This window comes from Adiantum capillus-veneris, chromosome 9 (assembly GCF_014529385.1).
Source record: "Adiantum capillus-veneris isolate H3 chromosome 9, ASM1452938v2, whole genome shotgun sequence".
NCBI lineage: Eukaryota > Viridiplantae > Streptophyta > Polypodiopsida > Polypodiales > Pteridaceae > Adiantum > Adiantum capillus-veneris.
Genome location: NC_140939.1, coordinates 90,518,102 through 90,535,676, shown reverse-complemented (window position 1 = coordinate 90,535,676; position 17,575 = coordinate 90,518,102).

Sequence of the window (17,575 nt, the reverse complement as noted above, 5' to 3'; positions counted from 1 at the left end):
CAAACCTGTTTCCATAGGAGTGGCAATAGGTTTGCAATCCTCAAGTCTAAACTTACATAGCAATGTCTCTATGTAACTTTTCTGACACAAGGCAATACCACCATCACACCACTTAAACTATATACCCAAGTAATGATGCAACAGTCCTGTAAGGACATGGGTCCTATGGGCAAGACCATCAGCACGGTTGGACAGTGTATACGCTAGGGGGAGGCTATAAGATAGCACGGTTGGGTGGAGAATAGCACACACATTACCACCACCCTTTCACCGGTATCCGAGCTATTTTTGGGAGGAGGCGAAAAACGGGTTGCATGTGCATGCGACGTGTTGCTTCTCTCCCATGTTCTGCAGACAGCGACATCTCTGTTGTGTAGCAAAAAGAAGGCAAGCACAGTCCCTTGTGCACAACGCACGTGGATAGACAGCGACAGCCGACCGCGGTTGCCCCGTCTACGGCCTCCATAGTGCAGAACCAAGGCGGGCGACCAAGGCAAACTCGACCGGCAACTCGATGGCACCGAGACTCCGAAGGCTTTTGTTGGATGTGCACGTAGGAAGGCCCACTCAACCCTTGCATGAAGGAGGGTTGAACCCACCCCATGAGGGTAAGAGGCCAACACTTTACCATCAAGCTATTGACCCTTGTTACACAACAAGGAAAGATAGCATACTTGTGTTGAAAGGAAAGCTATAAGAAAAGGGAAAGCTTCAAACTTCAAGGAAGTAATCTCACCCTTCCTTTCCACTTCTTGGAGGAAGGCAAGTTTTCCTCCAAAAATTCTTTTTTCCTCAAGGAGGTAGCTTCAAAGTGAGCAAAAGCCTTCACAAAAACGACGAGTTTTTGTGAAGAGTCAACAAAGGTGTTCTTACGATGAACGACACGTGAATCACTACAATTCTCGCAAGACGAGGTTCGCATGCAACGCAAATCGTGGAGTACACCAAGACTTCAATTTTACAAAGTACAAGTTGACGTTATTTCTTTCTTTACATTAGTGTGTGTTTATCATGGCCAGTGAGGATATCCCACCTCACACACTTTTAATTTTGAGCATGTAGATCAAAATCAGGGCACCATGGGTGCTCCTGACACTAATATGCATGATGATGATGATTAGGAGATCATGGGCTTATAGATATGGCTTCTTTAGAGACTTTGGAACATCGCCAAATCGTGCTTGAAAGCAATCTCTCTGCACTCAATGCAAATGTTACCAATCTTACGAAGTTACTTTTGAAATTTATGAATTCACAAACGGCTCAAGGAGCCGCAAGTGGCACAGTTCAAGGGAACCAAGCTCGCACGACTCAAGGAGTCCAAGAGACAAGTGTTGCAGAAGATGCAGAAGGTAGCAATGCATTACTTAAGAATATCACCATTCCTGAGTTTCACGGGGAAGAGCGTGATCGCAACAAGGATGCGGTCAATACGTTCTTACACAAATGGAGTGATATTCATAGATTGAGACACACTCCGCATGTAAAGACAGCTGTGGAAACAAGTCTATCTCTTAAAGGCAAGGCCTATAAGTGGTGGATGACATTTCCAAATAGATGCTCGTCCTCCGTCTTGGGCCGCGTTTCAAGCTTCTTTCTCCAAAGAGTTTTTGGACTCCAATGAAGAGGATAAGAATTGGTTAGCATGGGATGCATGTGCATGCCGCATGTCTGGCCTCTCTCTCACACAGTACCTTTCAAAGTATCGCGAAATCATATTAAAATTAGAAGGTCTAGATGAATTCCAAAGATATGGGGTTTTAATAGGGGCCTTGACAATGACTATCGTCTTCATGTCAAGACTCAACACCCAAAAACTTTGGAAGAAGCCATCAGTCATCCCCAAAGATATGATCATGACCAAGAGAGGAAAGGAAATGTTCCCTACTCTAAGAATACTTGTGCTAAGAGCAATGTGGCTAAGAGCCAATGGCGAGGTAGATCTCCCATATGTTCCAAGAGGAATAAGAGACAATCTACCTCTCCACACCCACAAGAGGCTAAGAAACCTAAGCACTCACGAGATACTCCACGTGGGTCTCTCAGCACTGCTGATTTTGAGCGTGCAAAGAAACACAATTTGTGTTTTAGATGTCTTTCGGACCAACATAACAAGAAATATTGTCCTCTTTTACAAGGTAAAGAAAAGGCCATGCACACGGTGCAACGCCTCACATTAGATTCATCTCCTAAATAATGTGTTGTAGAGGTTCTTCATATGGAAGAAAAGCACAAGTATTGTGTGCCTGCTTCAATGTGGCAGCCCACCTTTGGCCCCCATGATTTGATTCGCATGCATGGCACTATTAACGGACAACATGTTCGTATTTTAGTGGATGATGGTGCAACTCATAACTTCTTGAACTATAAGCTAGTCAAGAAATTGAAGCTTACACAGACTCCCTGCTCTCACAAGTATTTGGTGGAGCAGATGTCTGGGAATGATAAAGAAGTATGGGACACGGTAGTTCAAGGGGTTGAGCTTATTGTTAAAGATCATACGATGACCCTTGACTTCCAAGTTATGAACATGGACCGCGTTGATGTAGTTTTAGGAGGGGAGTGGCTGCATGGTTTAGGAAACACATTGCACACTAGTTATGAACACAATTCCTTGTCCTTCATGGCCAATGGTAAACATGTGCTTTTGCTTGGTGAGAAAAATATACCATATGCACCTCTTATATGTACAACCGAGATTTCTATTTTGCAAAAAGCAGATTTAATCGATGAAGTCTTTTTGTGTTACTGCTTGTCTCCAAGTCTTGTGAATTCTCAAGAGCAAAGTGCGGTGAATTCTAGTAACAGTATGCAAAGTGCAAAGAATTCTAATGATAAGCAAAGTGTTAACAAATCTAGCGAGCAAAGTGCTCTCAATTTTAATTCTATAGAGCAATGTGCAACTGTTATAAAACAAACATTACAGGAATTACTAGATTCTCCATCCCAGCATAACTCTAGTTTACTTTCTCCTTTTGCACGGCAAAAGATGACTCACTTAATCACGGAGTATGATGATGTGTTCTCAAGTGATTTACCATCGGGTTTACCCCCTACACGTGATGTGCAACATGGCATAGATGTCTTGCCAGGCACTGAACCAGTGAGTAAACCACCTTATCATATGAGTGCTAAAGAAGCCAAGGAGGTTGAGAGTCAGTTGGCTGACTACCTCGCTCATGGTTTCATTAGACCTAGCACTTCGCCTTGGGGATCACCAATTCTTTTGGTAAAAATAAAGATGGTACTATGCGCATGTGCGTAGATTATCGCGGATTAGATGCGATAACCATCAAGAACAAGTATCCTCTATCTTGAGTGGATGAGTTGTTTGATCAACTCCATGGGACAAGATACTATACAAAGATAGATCTTCGTTTAGGATGCCACCAGGTGCGTATCCTTTTGTAAGATATCTCCAAAATTGCCTTTAGAACACGGTTCGAGCATTTTGAATTTTTGGTTATGCCTTTTCGTCTAACCAATGATCCAACTACATTTATGACACTCATGGATAGTATCTTACGTCCCTATCTTGGAAAATTTGTTGTGGTTTTCCTTGATGACATTCTCATTTACAGTAAGACTGAAGATGAACACATAGAACACTTACGATTAGTGTTCGAACAGTTACGAGCTCATGTGTTGTATGCTAAGCAAAGCAAGTCCAATTCCTTTAAAATAGAGATACATTACCTCGGTCATGTAATCTCTTATTATGGCATCAAAATGGACACTAAGAAGGTCACTGCCATTCTTCGATGGCCACATCCCAACACGGTTGAGGAGCTTCAAATATTTTTAGACATGACTAGATTTTATCCACAGTATATCCGTGATTATGCCAAAATTGTTGTTCCTATGACGGATCAACTTAAAGCAAAAGGAAAGACCTTTTCTTGGGAAGAAGCTCAAAAACACAGTTTCGAACAGCTCAAGGTAGCTATAGCCGCTGCTCCCATCCTAGCAATCGTCGACCCACTTAAGCCGTTTGTGGTAGAGACTGGTGCTAGTGATAAAGCAATTGGTGCAGTACTTCTCCAGGAGGGAAGACCTATAGCCTTTGAAAGTATAAAGTTAGATAGAGCTCAACAAAACTGTTGTGTCTATGAGAGAGAGCTCTATGCCAGGCTTTATGAAAGGGGCGACACTATTTATATGGTGCCAAGTTTGAAGTAGTTTTTGACCATGAGAGTATCAAATGGTTTACTACTCAAACGAACTTGAAGAGCCGTAAAGCTAGATGGGCCAAAGTCCTTCAAGATTATGATTGTAAGCTACGATATCGCAAGGGGCGATATAATGTAGTAGCGGATTCACTAAGCTGGATGCATCAGATTAATTCACTCACTTTCACGGAAATAAAGAGTGGATTTTTAGAGTCATCACGTGGCAAGTATGCACAAGATCAATCATATGCTAAAGTGTGGAGTGCAGTTTTAAAAAGGGATCCCTCAAACTCACATGTCTCTGTACAGCCAGATCAACATGTCTCTGCATGCACAGATAAAAACTCCAACACACAAGGCTCCACCCCTACTCAGGAGGAGCTTAAGCGATGGAAGAATTTTTCCATTGATGATGGCTACTTACTCCACAAAGGTAGAGTATGTGTGACAAAGGACTCAGACACTAAGCGCCACATCTTATTTGAGTGTCATGATAGTCCAAGTGTTGGTCATCCAGGTATTTGTAAGATGTATGCCTTAGTTCAATGGCAATTTTATTGGCCGGGCTTACATCATGATATTCAAGAGTACGTACTAAACTGCCAACAGTGCCAAGTTAATAAGGCAAAGCACCTCAAGATAGGTGGCCTTTTACATCCTTTAGAGATTCCACAAGGTAAGTGGGAGAGTATCTCTATGGATTTGTAGTAGGACTACCTACTACAAATCGTGGCCATGATGCCATATAGGTAGTTGTAGACCATCTTACCAAGATGGGCGATTCATTCCCACTAAGACTACGGTTAAGACACCGGAATTAGCGCAGCTATTTGTAGAGCATACATATAAACTCTACGGTCTTCCACCTAGTATCATTAGTGACAGAGATCAAAAGTTCCATAATCACTTTTGGAGAGCTGTGTTACAAAAGTTGGAAACTAAAATTAATCTAAGTACAGCTGATCATCTGCAAACGGATGGTCAAACAGAAAGAGTTAATCAAGTGCTAGAGGATATGATACGAGCATACATTAGCAAGAAGCAAACCAATTGGGAAGACTACTTACCTATATTGGAATTTTCTTATAATAGTTCAAAGCATGTGACTACAGGGTTTAGTCCATTTATGCTTTTGTATGGATTTCAACCTAGATCACCCGTTACGGTGGGGTTGGCTAAGGAGATACAACAAGTGAAGGATTTTCTCCAAGACCATTTTGACATGCTTCGAGTTGCTCAACAGAATGTTAAGCAAGCTCAAGATCGATATAAGACTCTACGCAGATGAGCATCGTCATCTTGCTACTTTCAAAGATGGAGACAAGATGAGCATCATCATCTTGCTACTTTCAAAGAAGGAGACATGGTTTTCCTCAAAGTTTCGGAGCATTCAGAAAGTCTGAAGACGGGAAAAGTTGCTAAACTTTTACCACGCTATTGTGGACAGTTTACCATTCTCAAACGTATAGGTCAAGTGGCCTATAAGTTAGCTCTTCTAGAGCACTCACGAGTTCATCCTGTTCTTCATGTTAGCCGTTTATGAAAATAGCTAGGACAGAATGAAAATGTCATTGACACAGGTGTGTTAGTTGACCTTATCGAACCGCCAAGCATCCCTCATGAGTCTGAAAATATTTTGGATTCTCATGAGCTTTGCACCAGACATCATGTCACGACAGGTGTTGGTAAAATGGCTAGATAGACCTGAAGAAGGTTCTACATGGGAGAATGTCTCTGCACTTAAGAAACATTTTCGTATGTTCGATTTTGATTCTCATGAGCTTTGCACCAGACATCATGTCACGACAGGTGTTGGTAAAATGGCTAGATAAACCTGAAGAAGGTTCTACATGGGAGAATGTCTCCGCACTTAAGAAACATTTTCGTATGTTCGTTTTCGAGGACGAAATCGATTCTTTAAGGGGGGGGGGGGGGTAATGTAAGGACATGGGTCCTACGGGCAAGGCCACCGGCACAGCCGCGGACAGTGTCTACGCTAGGGGGAGGCTATAAGATAGCACGGTTGGGTGGAGACTAGCACACGCATTACCACCACCCTTTCAAGTCCCAAATCTTTCATCTTGAAAGTAGCATTCAAATCAGCCTTGAATTCAGTAATATGTCTCTCATTTGGTCCAGTGATCAGCAAATCATCTACATAAAGAACCACAATGAGAAGTACATCACCCTCACGCTTGACATACAATGTGCTTTTTGTTGGACTGTTACGAAAGCCTTGTTTGATCAAATGAGTGTCAGCTTTCTCATACCAAGCACGAGGAGATTACTTCAACCCATACAAAGCCTTCTTACATCTGCAGATTTTGTCTTCTTGTCCTTTCTTGACAAAACCGTGAGGCTGCATTACATAAACTTCCTCAAATATGTTACCATTCAAGAAAGCAATAACAATGTCTGATTGATGTACATCCCAACCAAAATGAGCTGCCAATGCACATAGAAAACGCACAGTAGTCATACGACAAGTGGGAGCAAAAGTCTCTTCATAATCTATGCATTTTTGCTGTGCATAACCCTTTGCAACAAGTCGAGCCGTATGGCGATCGATCTAACCATCCAGCTTGCGTTTTAACTTGTAAGCCCACTTCGTACCAATCGCCTTTTTTCCAGGAGGCAAATCACATAAAGTCCATGTGTCATTTTCTATAAGTTCATCATATTCTGATTGCATGGCAGCCATCCAATTTTTTGAATTTTGTGCTTCATCAAAAGCAGAGGTTCCTTAATTTCATGTAAGCTAGACACAGCCAAAGCATAACAATCTGATGCATAAGATGCATGGCAAGAGCCTGAATGAGTACGACTAGAAAAAGGTGCATCCAATTTACTATCACGCAATGTATGAACCAGCCATTTTGGCATACCTCTAGCCTGCTCATTTGCAGCCTTTCCTCATCAAGTGTATCATGTACATCTACATCAGTAATAGGCTGATCTATAACATTTTTAGAAAACCCCTAGGCTGTACATTTGCCTCATTGGAAATTACATTCGTATTTCCACCACTTACATTACTGTCTCTAGTACATGACAGTAAGGGCTGAACAGAATCTTCCACAAACACTACATCCCCTGAAACCAAACTACGCTTTGTCTGCGGATGATACAACCTGTAACCTTTACTTTCAGCACTATAACCAACAAAAATGCATCTGACAGCCTTATCATCAAATTTTTTGCGTTGTGTTTGTGGCACCAAAGCATATGCCAAACAACCAAAAACACGCATGTGCTCAATAGAAGGCTTTCTATCATGCCATGCTTCATATGGAGTAATAAACTGCAAAGCTTTCATAGGACACCTGTTTAGTACATAAGTGGCACACATGATGGCCTCAAGCCAAAAAGAATGAGGCAAAGCTTGACTTTTAACCATACATCGTGCCATTTCCGTAAGTGGCCTGTTTTTCCTCTCAGCAACACCATTTTGCTGGGGTGTATAAGGCAATGTACATTGGTGTTTTACCCCACGACTAGCTAGAAATGCATTAAATTCATGAGACATATACTCCCCCCCTCAATCGGCGGAACAGAGGGTGCTTATAGTACATTTCGATACATTTTCAGCCATAGCCAAAAATTGTTTGAAGCACATAAAAACTTCGAAATTCGCTTTAAGCAAAAATACCCATGTATGCCTGGTCATCAACGAAAGTCACAAAGTAAAGGTAATTGCCCAAGGATAGAGTTTGCATGGGTCCACAAACATCACTATGCACAAGCTGCAACCTACATGTGGCCCGAACTGAACCATCCTTTGGAAACTTAGAACGCTGCATCTTACCCAAAATACAGCCTTCACAAACATGTTTGACAGGTGCTTCAAGAGGCGGCAAAGAAGCAACCATATCAGATTTCTGCAAACGCAACAAACTATCAAAATTTAGATGCCCAAAACGTGCATGCCAAAGTTTTGCATCAGAAATAGCCATTGAATCTGCAACTGCATTTGCAAAATTTTATCCACACTTGTCATACAAAGTGAGCTTATACAGCCCACCGCACACAAGGCCAGATGCAACAATTTCATCACCAAAACTGAGATCATGAATTGTACAAATCTCACTAAAATCAGAGAAAATGAGCAGGCGTGTGCTGGAGCAGGTGGCGACTAAGCCCGGGAGGATGCAACCTGCTATGATACCAATTGTTGGAATTAGGGTTGCAGAGAAACACACACAGCTTGGAGAAGATGAAGGAAGCTCAAGGCACACAATAGAGAGTGTGTTACTTAGTGTGAAATGGAAAAATAGATAGCCCTAGAGTGATGGGCGTATATACAATGCACGGGGGAAAAAACCTCCTAAAGAGGGAAAAAATTCCCCGGCGGTCCTAGTGTGTTCACACACATCACTACCACATGTATCTGGTAACACAAATCACTCATGTGATGTTCTGCAATTAAGGTGGTACACCTTGATGGGTGGAAAGGTTCAATGTTGCTTCTGACATGCATATTTATCGATGGCTAGTAGTGCTTCATCACACTCCCTACGGCTTCATGGAAGCAAGAGGAGGCATGGTTCAGGTAGCTTGTATTTCTCTTTTGTAGCTTATGTAAGGTGTGTTCTTTTTTTCAAAAAATAACTTTCTTTGTATTATATGTGTGTAGTTTGACACCTCAATGTTGTACTTGGTGCATCAACGGGGTTCCACACTGCCTATTTACATAGCAGAGAGTATGTCTTATTTTTTAGCACTTGGCATGAGGCCTACAGATTGTATCATGCAGCACTATATTCCTGATACCTCGATATCCATTGTCGCTGATGGAGTGCCTTGGCATGGAACACTGTAGAGGAGCTCTACATTTTTGGGTGCATTTGTGGGGTTGTTATGTAGGAGTAGAGGCATTTGCTTGGATTTTGGATGTGGGACTGCACCTGTGTTGGCGGCATGTGCAGCTTTGGATCGAGTGTGTGGATTTTGATAATAGTATTATTACAGGTTTTGTGTAGTCTATGTTACATCACAAAAAGAGGAGCAGGGAGGAGGCTTCAACGCTTATTGATTTGGAGAATGAGGGTGATAGGCCTATGGGTGGGAACCCTTTTGATGACTAGTGAGACTCCCATTCCATAGTTGGACCTTTTATATACTTTTTGCTATCATATATGTGTTTTGATATTCCTATGCCATTGTGTGTCTAATAATCTATCACTATGTCTTGTTGGTTGTAAAAGGTGTCATTAGACTCATTGGCTAGTTTATAATTTTTTGTTTTTTTTGTGAAGTATATTACCCATGTATATTGAAGCAGAGGCGAGACGGATGGCGTCAAATGGTCGTTTTGATTTGCAGCTTTGTGAGCAACCTCGTATACGCAACATATTTATTGATGATGAATGTGACTCTTCATAGGAGTTTTCGTTTGCAGATTTTACAATGTACTCTTTTGATAATAAAGAATAAATTGTGTCTATAAAATTCTTGCATGGTTCAAGGTTGCAAGATTAATGAAATTGTCTTTTTTTGCATTATATCTGTCTATTTTATATCAATTTGTTGTGTTACAAAGTAAGGACTAGGAGTTTCAGTTTACTGATTTTGCGACGTACTCTTTTGATATAAAAAAATGTTTGGGCCTATACAATCCTTGCATAGTTCAAGGTTGCAAGATTAATGGTCTTGGTTTTTTTGTGTGCATTATAAAGTCTATTTTTTATCAATTTGTTGTGTTACAAAGTTAGAACTAGGCCATGGATTTAAAAGAGGTACTCTATGCTTTCAATTTCGCTCGATTTTTTTCATCACTCGAAATATTTCGCTCGCCTTCTCGCGACACTCAAACCTTGTCAATTCTTACAATGCTACATTAGAGTAAGCAAATGTGCAAATTTCTTTTAAATGACCAGTGTTTTTGTCTTATAAGACTAGTTCTTTTTGTATTGTGCACAAATTGAAATAGTATGCATGGTTAGAATCATGTTTGTGATCACGACATCTCTCAAACACCAAGTAGAATTTGTCACTCTACTTTGGGAGAATGAAATGGACTAAAGAGCAGACATGCTTGCGGCAACTATGTCTCCCAAGCACCAAATGGATTAGTCATCCATCTTGGAAAGATGTCCTAGGGTAAAAAGGGATCCTCTACCTGCTAAGTAAGATTGACTAATGACTAAGGCTTTATCTCTTCTACCTCATAGTCGAGGACGACTATGATTTCAAGAGAAAGGTAATGTCATGAAATCTAATATCTAACCAACCCAAATGATTTTCTTATATTAAACCGATCACTTAATGTGGGAGAATAAATGAGAACAAGGGTTAAGATATAGACATCTGCTTATAGATCTATCTCAACACGGGGCCAATGGTAAGGGGCCCAATTGAGAGATGGTCTATCAAAGAGCCACGCTAACCAATGGAGCATAAGACCTTAGGGTTAGCTTCATTGAAGACCTCCAATAATGTGTGTAAAAGTACTTTGACCTTAGGTAAGCTAGGACTAAGCTCGAGGTGGGAACCCGGCCCAAGATTAAGGTGCTTGAGGTGCTTGTCGTGCTTGATGACTGAGGTGCTTGAGGTGCTTGATGACTGAGGTGCTTGATGATTGAGATGCTAGGGTTGTACTTGAGGTGAGAACCTAGCCCAAGCTTAAAGTGCTTAAGGGCCAAGCTTGTGGTGGGAACTGGGCCTAAGCATGAGGGGCTTGAGGTGTCAAAAAGTCAAATCCAATCCCTACAAGGAGGGGGCGAGCCCTACATGAGGGGGGATGAGAGAGAACACCCACACACTCACACAAGGCATACTTGGTACAAAGAAAGCATAAGGGACACTTGTCAAGTTCCTCCTCATGTTGCCCTCATGGTGTGCCTGAAGCCTATTGGTTGGCCACCCAAGGGGTCCGATGATAATTAGGAGATTTAATTAATTGTCTTTGCATGTATCAAGTCCTCTCTCTCAAAGGGGAAAGGGGGAGACTTGTCCCAAGGCTACCCTTGTTGCTTGTAATGCCTCTTGCTTGTGACTGGCTAAGCCTGGAGGGAGTCCAATGAGCTTCAAGCATGAGCTACAAACACACACTCTCATTATGCATTGTGCAAAGTTCAAGAGCTCCCTCTCCTTCTCCAAGCAAGTAGAGGTTGAGAGCCTACACCAACGCTCTTGGCTATGGAGTGCAAATCCAACCGAGAGCCATGCTTCAATGCTTAAGCTTGCCATCTTCTCCATCTTCATTACTATGCTATTATGTATGCTAGCAAGAAGAGTTATTATAAGTGAGGAACTAATTCTTTCTCCTATGAAATGTTTCTTCTTCCTCTTCCCTACCCCCATTCCCTGCTAGCTCTCTCCACCTTCGAAGGTGTTTGAGGTCTTGGGACTGAGGCTTGGGATAGTTAAAGCTTTCTTCAAAGTTTATGTTATGCTTGTGATGCATGAAGTTTTCCATCTTCATTGCATCGCCTAGGTCACAAGGAACACAAAGATTGTATTGTAACAAGTCTCTCTTCATGGGAGAAATCATAATATAAATGCCTATTGGAGGGGGTACCGACTCCACATAAATTCGGCCCTCAATTGCTGTCATGTTCTCTAAATTCTCTCTCTTGCAAAAGTATTATTCATGCCAAGCTAACTAATTGCTATGATTATGTTGCTATCTTCAATTATGTTCACCCGCTATGCTCACAAAGTGATTTCTCAAAAGTACTCTCATTAATTTCCGCTACTCTCAAGTTAAATAGGCCAATTCCATTACACACGGCGTGCCTTTGCTTGGAGCTGGACATCCGGATGTCCGATCTCCCACTGACCACTACCTTATTCATGTACATATACAATGAATAAGGAGGTTCTCATTGTTGAGGTCAGCTCCACCCACATAGTGCACTCTCTTCCCTCTCTCACACCACACCGTGCACCCATGCATCCACACTCACACTTGTTGTCGAGGTAAAAGCGACGTACTTTTGCTCGGGGCTGGACATCCGGTGTCCGAACATCCATTGACCACTACCTTATTCATGGACATATACAATGAATAAGGAGCTCCTCATTGTTGAGTTCTGCTCCACCCGCATAGTGTACCCTCTTCTCCTCTACCCTCTCCCACACCGCACCGTGCACCCACACACTCTTTTAGAATGCATGTTATATAGGGGGTTCTTAATAGTGGACCCCCACGGGCTATCACCACATGCATCGGAATGGACCTCAAAAGGCTTAGTAAAAACTGGTAAAACCAAAAGTGGTTTTGTCATAAGCTTTTCTTTGAGGTCATTAAAGGCATGATTCTCTCTAATATTCCACTAATATTTATCAATCAAATCATGGAGTGGACCCAACTATTATAGAGAATTTCTCTATAAATTGTTTATGGTAGTAGCACATACCTATAAAGCTTCTTAGCTCATGTAAGTTCTTTGGTTGTGGCTACTCATTTTTCACTTTGTGAGGATCCATAGGGATTCCTCCTTTAGAGAGAAGATGATCTGACTATCATAATTGAGAAAGAATTCACTTTTCTTTCCAATTACATAGAGCTTATTAGCACACAATTCTTCCAAAACCACCTTTAAGTGCACTTTGTGCTCTTGCACAGTTTTTGAGTAGATTATTATAACATCAAAGAATGCTCACATGTATGCTCTATGCTTTTGAAAGAGCCTTTCCATCGACCTTTTGGTTGCAAGAGGATTGGTAAGCCCAAAAGACATCACAATTATTCATACAACCAAAATTGTGTACAAAATGCAGTCTGGTATAAGTCACTAGGCTCAATCCTTATTTGATGGTAGCCACTTAAAGTCAACTCTATTGTGTTCTCTAAACTAGATATTGAGAACCAATACTTTATTGTGCCTTACTTAGTGTACAATAATCCACATATGGTAGGATACATCCTTCTTTTGCACTAAAAGCACATGTGAAAAAAAAGAAGATGAACTTGGACATACCATTCCAATTTCTATGAGCTCAATAACTTGTGAGATAATTTCACACGTTAATGAAAGCACATGTGAAAAAAGAAGAAAATAAACTTGGATATACCAATCCAATTTCTATGAGCTCATTAATCTATGAGAGAATCTCCTCTTGTTCTACATGGAGGCTTATTTTAAGAGGAGCAGTTCTAGCCACTAACTCAAACCCCCTCTTGAGGGAGGTAATCACTGGGATAGAGGCAAAAAGCAATCACTATATGATTGCATGAAAGATGTTGATTCATTTCATCATTAGAACAAGAATTGACAAAAACCATATATGAGAAAAGAAAAGAATTTATTGATTTTGTATAGATATTGTATACCATTGGAACGTTAGTTTTCTTCCCCTTAATATTAAGACGTAGAGATCCACCTCTATAATAAAACTTACGACTCTATTGGGAACTTAAGTAAGCAGCCATTCAATGAAACCATGGTGCTCCTAGAATTACATCCTCTTGAAGTAAAGGAGATACAAATAATTCTTCTTGGTCTACAGAGCCCTACACTTGGAGCCTGAAATTCCTAACTAATGGTGTATAAGAACTTGTTGTCCTTTAAAAAGTCCAAATGCATCAAGTAATGATCCCAATTCTCTAGTTTTTCTGCCAGCTTTTGAGCTAACTCAGTTGAAATCAACTTATGAGTAGAACCAAAATCAAAGAATGGATTTTTTTTTATCCCTAACCCTACCCCATGCATAGCATAGTTGGGTAGGTTCTTGATTGACCTATATGGGACAAGAGACATGGGTAACATGAGGAGAGTCCTTCTTGGCATTTCTTGTGAGAGGCATGATAGGTGTGCCCTCGGTCTCCACTCTTAAAGCACCAATTCTCTTTCTTATATTTTTCAAGATCTTCGGGTGAGAGCTTGTTTTGCCCCTTGTATACACCCTTGTATTTCTTCTTTTCATTGCCCTTGTGATCTTGAGAATTTGCTCATCCTAGGGAGCCTTCTTACTCTTTTCATAAGACTTATCTTTATAAAGAACCTTGTTGGGAGAGAATATATTGGTAGCAACCATACCATCAAATAGCCCTACACAATATTTTTTCTTTTGCTCTCACTAGGTTGTAAGCACATTGTCTTTAGCTTTTTCCACCAAGAATTGCCACATAATACGAGTCTACATTCCTTCCAAGTCATTGGCTTGGTCCCTTGGGTTCACATATTTACCGACCATCGACGAGCAGACTTTTGGAGGTACATAGCTACATCACGTAGCTTGGATTGCTCGATGAAGCTCTCACCTCCAAAGGTGGCATCAAATTGTTGGATGAAGTTGGGCATCTTATCTGTATAGCCATAATTGCCATCAAAGGAAAGGAAGGTGATGCTCTTGCCCCCTTCCTTAAAATTTTGAAGTTTTTTTGCTTGCATCCACGCATGATATGTCCTTTTGTGTCCTCATGAAGGGCATTTCATTGCACTTTTTGAGATAGCTTCATGAGAGCTAAATTTTTGGGAGTGGGAAGAAGGGGGACTTGGTGATGGTGAGAGAGATATTTTCCTCCTTTGATGGAAGAAACCTATTTCACTTCTCCCACTCTTGGAAGAAGAATCATTGCTTGAGAGAGATATTTGCCTCTTTGTGGTGTGGTTAGGAGAGTGATTAAAATGTTTTTCTTAAGAAGGTGGTTTCTCTCATTTGACAATCCTCTCAAATGCTCACTCCCTTGTGGAAAACTTTGTTCTCGAGGAGGAGTCCTTGTGGTAAGAACCATGACATGTGCAAACAACCCTTGCACCATGGGTTGTACATAGGGATTATGGTATGCTTCATGCAACCTTTGTAGTAAATACCTTATTGCATGAGTTCTTTGTGTCAAAAGCTTCATCTTCCCTAAAATTGATTTCATGCCGATTATTCACCATGGTTATCTTTAAGCACCTCATTCTTTTTTTCCCTCTTTAAGGAAACTTCATGGATCCCACCCTAGTGGATTGTTCCTTATCATATTCATTCCTACATCATATTCTTTTGGATCCCGCCGTCTTACTCTCTAAAAGTTCCGAGAGTGGATTCAAACTCAAACTACTAGAAGCTCTCAGTCGTGAAGATCATCATCTGACCACATCAGCTAACACGTCATACTGCATGTCACAACAATCAATAAACTTCTTAAAAAAAAGTCCCCTACACCTACTAGCTCCATATCAGCTCCAGGAAAGTGGCCTCTATTGGTCTTCTCCCTGCCTTGCAAGACCCCTTTTGATCTTCCCCCTCCTGCTGGCCTTTCCCCCCGCCTAACGCGACACCTGCAGATTGCACTTTCTTCCAAAGTCTCACTTCATTCCCCTACTTTCTTTATTTAGTTTCAGCTGGTACCCCCTACTATCTTGGAAGCTAAACGAAAGTGTACTACTTTGAAAGAATATATACTAAGATCATTTTTTAGGTCGAGACAAATCTTGCACCAAAAAGATGTGTTACTTCAGCTAAACATGCACCGGGCCTCTAGCTACGTGAGCTGGAGGGAAAAACGACACAATATTCAAATTGTAACTTTAGTTGAAAACCCTACATTAGAATTATTAAAACCTTAATACACTAACTATGTACACTTTATCACACAATATCCTTGTACAATATAATTAGATGCGCACATGCATAGTGCACTTGTTTAAACCCTTGGATGTGGCTCTGATCACAAGCTCACACATTTTGTTTTATTTTTTGACTCTTTCCTCACATATGATTTTCCATTAAAAAAATTTCTTCTTTGATTCCCTTTATTGAATGACCTTGATCTTTCTTGAATACTAAATTTCCTTGGCTCTTTCTTGAACACGGTGAGTTTTTTCTACTCAATTTCTCCTCTCTTGAATTCCCTTCTCTTCTTCCCTTTCTTCCCCGTCCTCTTTTTTCGTTATTTCCCTCCTTTGAATTGCACCCTTCTGAATCCCTTCTCTGGCCTGAAGTTACTGGATCGAATTCTCTTCTCAATGCTCACAATAGGCCTACAAACCCCTCATTTTATAGCACCTAGCTTTTAACCCTAATATGTTTAATCAAAAAGCATGAATAGCTCTTTCTTTACAAAAAAACCCACTTAGATACATCTCCTGGTGACATGGTGGGTCAGAATCAAGTAGTAGCAAAAGTTATCAAAGCTGCTAGTGCTGATGTCAAATATGAGAGCCTACCATCTGGGTGATTTTTCCTTTCATGACTAAAGCCATTTGACCTACATGTGTAGCTGTACTAGCTCAAAAGCTCCCCATTTTCCATCCTGGTTGTTGTAGATGTGCTTGCTTTTGTTTTTGAGTCTTTTATTCAATAGGGTGACCAAAACCAAAATAATCTTGAAAATCATTTATCCCGAATATACAAATGAAACCTTATTTAGTTCTAGCTTCCTTATGCATAAATCACCTTAGCATAGATTACATTTTTGGGTGCATAACCGAACATCATTTCCACACACACATACTAGCATGTTTATAACCAAAATTAAGGAACCCCCCTCAAAATGCATTTCACTACTCAAGCTCTTGAAGCTCTTTACAACAAGGAAAAGCTTGAGTATACATAGGATCGTAAAGGCTAAGATTTCCATTACCCAAGCAACTTAGCGGTTTCCTTCATCATCATATGTAGTTATCCTCTTCTTAAAAGCATCAATAAATAATCAATACAAGCATACATGAGAGAAATGAGTGGAATCCATAGAGCTTTTGTTGAGTTTGACAAGAAGAAGCTCCATAGCATAGTAGTATATAGAATTTTCGTAGAAGTTCTTGAAATTTTTGATAGTCTCTGATAATCCTCCTTTGTAATATTTGAATTAGCTTTGAGTTATTCTACAAAGTTGTAGAGCTTGAAACAAGCTAAATTTTGGAATTTTCTTTTCTTTTTTGCAATCCAACATTGTATGAGCGAGTTATGCCTGATTTAGTGAAGACTACTTTTGATTTGAATTTGTAAGAGGAGGTGAAAGAGTTCAAAGTATGGGAGTATGAACATGGAGATTTAGCCTCTTTTGGGATTTTTAAAGAGGAAAATGAATGTTTTAGGGCCTCATGCCCATCCACATGCCCTAATATACACTTGCCTCCCATTCTCGTATTTTGTGGTTTTGAGCCTCGTAAAACTCTCGTGAGATCTTAAAAACATTTTTCATGCACTTATAAAGTGGCGTTCATCTTTTATCACTTCCTTATCCATGAGCACTCTTCTTTGCATGCCTCATTGTCCTTTGACATGTGCTTTCTCTCTCTAGTATGATCATTTTTAGGAAAGAAAGGCCATGATAAAGCCTTAAATGCATCAAAATTGAAGTTTGATAACAATAAGTTTAGGTCCATTCTCTTTCCAATCAAGTTGAGAATGCATATCTTTATGTCTCAACTTATGAGGTTTTGAGAGAGAAGTGAGAGTTTAGTAATTGCCTTTCCAATATCCTTAATGGAATGCATAGAGATTTAAACCAAAGTACTATATTACTA